The sequence below is a fragment of the Nanorana parkeri genome, unplaced genomic scaffold (assembly GCF_000935625.1).
Source record: "Nanorana parkeri isolate BGI_ZX_2015 unplaced genomic scaffold, ASM93562v1 scaffold369, whole genome shotgun sequence".
Classification (NCBI taxonomy): Eukaryota; Metazoa; Chordata; class Amphibia; order Anura; family Dicroglossidae; genus Nanorana; species Nanorana parkeri.
In genome coordinates, this window is record NW_017306637.1 from 813,709 (window position 1) to 817,981 (window position 4,273).

The following is a 4,273-nucleotide window of genomic DNA, read 5'->3' on the forward strand; positions in this document are numbered from 1 at the left end:
TATATATATATCCATTTTAAAATGCATATAAACGCATCCAATCACACCTAGTGCGAATGTAGCCTATGTGGCTTACCAACAGTATTGAAAGAAAAATAAAGAAATTTTAAAAAACATCTTGGCTTCTCTACGGCCTTGTTCACACCAGACGCAGTGTGTTCCGGCCCAATTCTGGCCAGAACACACTGCATCGCATTGTGGCTGGCTCACTATGTTGTGGGGTAGGAGGGGACATGGCAGTCCATTGAAGTGAATGGCACCGTAGCCACGCCCTCCGGACGCAATGAGATCAGCCGCACGGGAACAGAAATGTGCAAAACGCTTGTATTGCACGTTTCCATTGAAGTCTAGGGGGCCAAGCGCACTGTAATCTGCCAAAAAAAATCTCATGTACTTTTTTCCAGCGTTCGGCATTTCACAGCTTGCGACAAAACTCTTAGGTGTGAACAGAAACCATTGAAATTCACTGGATTTCTAAAAGAGAGATGTTGAGTTCTGTCGCGCATAGCTTTCAGCGTCAAAACTTTCAGTGTGTAAATTGGGGACTTAGACTGAGGAATGGCAACAAAAGTCTCCATGTGCTTCATTATTATTACATAGTATTTATATAGCGCCAACAGTTTGCGCAGCGCTTTACAATATAAGGAAGACATTACAGTTACAATACAATTCAAGACAAGATGGTAAGGAGGGCTTGCTTCATGAGAGAGTTATGGGGACACTCTCAAAAGATAATTTCTCAAGAGTTTTGTAAAGAATATTATAATGCACTTGCATTACACGGACATTTTGCATCAAACTATTCATCATTGTTCTATTTTAATACAGCTAGAAAAAGCCTTATGTTATTTTGACAGAATGAATACTTGTAGTTCAACTCGTACAAACTATGCGACATTACAAATGTAGAGAACATAGAAATTGCACCTCATTCACGAACAAGCCTGGCCACACACCGACTATAAGCAAGCGATTCACAAGAATCCAACCGTGCAGGGGGGTCAACAATCAAGCGAAAAATTAATTATTTTTAGCATTTTGAACATTAATGTATGCAAAGATCCTGCAACATGCTGGGAAATTTCTGAAAACGATCAATACTTTAAATTAATTAAAAAGCAGTGTTAAACCTTTCACAATGTATACTCAATGTAGAAAGCATCACACCAAGACAAAAGAAAAGCCACCTCAGGGTCCTGTAGCAAGAAATTTTGCTCAAAATTAGATAATTTCTCACCCCCCACCCAACCAACCAACATATGACATTGTATGAACGTTGTCAGCGCTAACAAAATCCGTGCCAGGATACCTACATTGAAGGTGATGTCTGGGAGACAAACTGTATATACAGGGAGATGACCAAAGTCCAATTTGACTGCAGCAAAAAGCTCCATTAATGATGTTATCATAGCTAGAATGAAGATTCTCCCTGAAATGGTTGTAGTGCAGGTTAGAAAATGAAAGGGAGAATGTGACAAGTCCTCTGTAATCCTCTTGCGTACATGAAGCTAATCATTGAAAACACATTAAGCGTAGAAGACCTCACCGGGGCAAAATAAACCAGTCACAACAAGCCCTCAAAGCCAAAGTGCAAGGCATTTTCTTTTGTCAGTCATTGAAAATAACTTACTTAAAATGCCATCTCCACACTGCAGGCTGACACAAACACAGTCAGTATATGATGTATCTAGTCTGTCACCAACTGAAGAGAAAACCTGGCCAAAGTACTACTGACAAGTCCACTACAACCCACGGAGTACAAACCTTCACACAGCTTTTTCAGCAGATGTACATGTATACAACACATGTCTCTTACGTAGAATGCTCAGAGAGAAAATATATGAAGGTTTTGCATTAAAGAAGAACTCTGGGGGAAAAGAAAAAATACCCTTGGATTGGGGCTTCTCCTCACACTGCAAGGGATACATGCTCATACTTGCCTATGGTACCAGGAAAAGGGACTTCATACCTAACCCCTGGCTCCACAAGCACCCGGTGGTTGTAAAGCACCCTGTAGCTAACCCAATGCGCTGCACAAATTGTGCCAACACAGGATCCCGTGCCCATAGCAATATTAGAGGCCAGCCCCGTATCTTCTCATGTTGTGCTAGCGGGGTCCGGGTAAGGCCCCCCCCCCGAAGCTACAGCCGTGGGGTACTGGTCCGGATACTGCATCCTTGCCAACGAAGGCCGTGAGCAGTCAAAGTAAAAAAAAACCTTCGCCATAAGGAGAAAGAACATGTCCACTTCCTACCACTGAAAAAAAACAGAGGATCTGCAGTAGTGGAAGAGGTTATATAGGCTCCAGACTGCTATAGCCAGTGACCAAGTCACCTGACAGTACCACCATATAGCCCCATCCGTACTGGCCTGTCTCCTGTAGAATCAAGAAAAGGGACTTGTACTTACCTAATCCCTGGCTCCACAAGCAGCCAGTGCTTTCCTCTCCCTGATGCTCCAGACAGGCCCTTGCCATCCTAACATACAATGCAGTGCTATTGCCCCCGCTTTGATGCTTCATGGCATCAAAGTGTGGCTGCCAGCACGGACCGGACCACCTTAGAGAAGAAGCCTAAGTGCCATAGCGTAGAGGGAGCCTATGGGACCGAGGGATTGGGAAATCCTTTTCCCTGGTACCCTAGGCAAAAATGAGAATGTTACCCTTGCTGTGTGGGGGAAGCTCCACTGCAAGGGTATTTTCTTTTCCTTTAACCCAGGAGTTCAGCTTTAAGGACAATGGGTCACAAACTACTGTCAGTGCGCCAAATATATTTGGATTTTAGGAGTTCAATCTGCAGGGTTTGAAAAGAACAATGTGACTAGTTCACCAACTGAAACAAAAAAATCCCAAGTGAGAACCTTTGCACAATCGGCCCCAAATAAATAATGGCTCAGAAAATGAGTTTAACGATAGCTAGAGCAATGGAGGAGTGCAGTAGTGTTCAAAGAGGATGACGGCACAAGACAGTTACACATTCTACTGTGCACTGAATAAGCTCTATACACTGTGACATCATTGTTTATTTGGCATGCAATGTGCTGAAATAAGAGGTCACCTGTCACAGCTCACATTCCTCAATGACCACCAATTTAGATTATCTGGCTGAATGTATTTGGTACAGTAGATTTAGCTATAATCCTCCGACAAAAATTACAACGCTAACACACCAAGGATCTTTCTGTCCAACAAAAAGTGACAGCCATTTTCAGCAGAGTCCAATGATTTCTAAAAATTACACAGGGAAAAAATAAAGATTCTTTGTGTTAAAGCTTTGTAAACTGAGCTTATGTCCTATTACAATACAGAAGATCAAAGAGACTACACTACAAAAAGCCAGGCCAGCCCTTGCTCTGATTAATGTTCACTGCTGCAATAACAGAGGCAGCAAGGATAAGGTAAAGCTGCCCATACATGCTCAGCAAGGGAAACCCATGGGTCCTTCCAACCACACTGATAATCCCCACTGATGGCTATTGTATTCAGCAACCTCGGCCCCATCGGCTGCTAAATACACAAACAGCGCCTGCATTGGATCGGCTATATGGAAAAGTAAATTTATGATTTGACTTTTGTGGAGTGGGGGGTGGGCGCTGGGCGTCCATCAGGGCCAGCCACGACTCAAACTTTTTGGCAGGAAATGGGCAATATTACAACAGCGTACGACCAAGCTTTAGCCCATTCAATAGTCACTCTTATTTGCAAGGATACAATATCCAGTTATTATGTTTACAGTTATTATGCTGGCAGAGGAAGTAGGGCAGGCTGATGCATTGAAGACACATCCAGCACTTGTCATACAATGGAAGGCACACAGACAACACATACAATTACCTGGACGCAGAGCTGTCCGGGGTGTCCCATGGAACCAGAGCGATGTGTCAGGCAGGGAAAGGGGTGCAGGCAGATCTGGGGTCACACAGGAAGGGTGGGCTGACACCAAAGAAGCCTGTAGCCTGGGGGTGCAGGGGAAATGTGGGACTACAATAAATGGAAGTCAGGCAATATGTTTCAAGATACGGGGGTCTTCCTATGGCAAGGGGCGTGCAGGCAATTCCTGTTCAGGGGAGAACAGTACAAAAAAATGGGTGTGCAGGCTGCAGCTTGTAAGTACCAAGCAGGGGATAATTATCAGATGTATAATGAATAGGGTGCTGGATGGAAATACACATATAATGTCCAAACCCCCCGCGACTAGAACCCGCCGCTAGCTCACACAATTCTAGAAAGGCCTTCGCTCCGCTCCGCTCAGTTGTCTCCTCAGACGCGGCCCTG

General features: G+C 44.1%; 1 protein-coding gene across 1 annotated transcript in view; it reads right to left on the reverse strand.

Annotated features, from left to right (window-relative positions):
* Positions 1-3,887, reverse strand: part of CSK (c-src tyrosine kinase) — a 97,129-nt gene extending 93,242 nt beyond the window's left edge. Inside the window, exon 1 of the mRNA XM_018558945.1 lies at positions 3,833-3,887. The gene's annotated coding sequence lies outside the window, so the exon portion shown is untranslated. The remainder of the gene's footprint in view (positions 1-3,832) is intronic.
* Between the last annotated feature and the right edge of the window lie 386 nt (positions 3,888-4,273).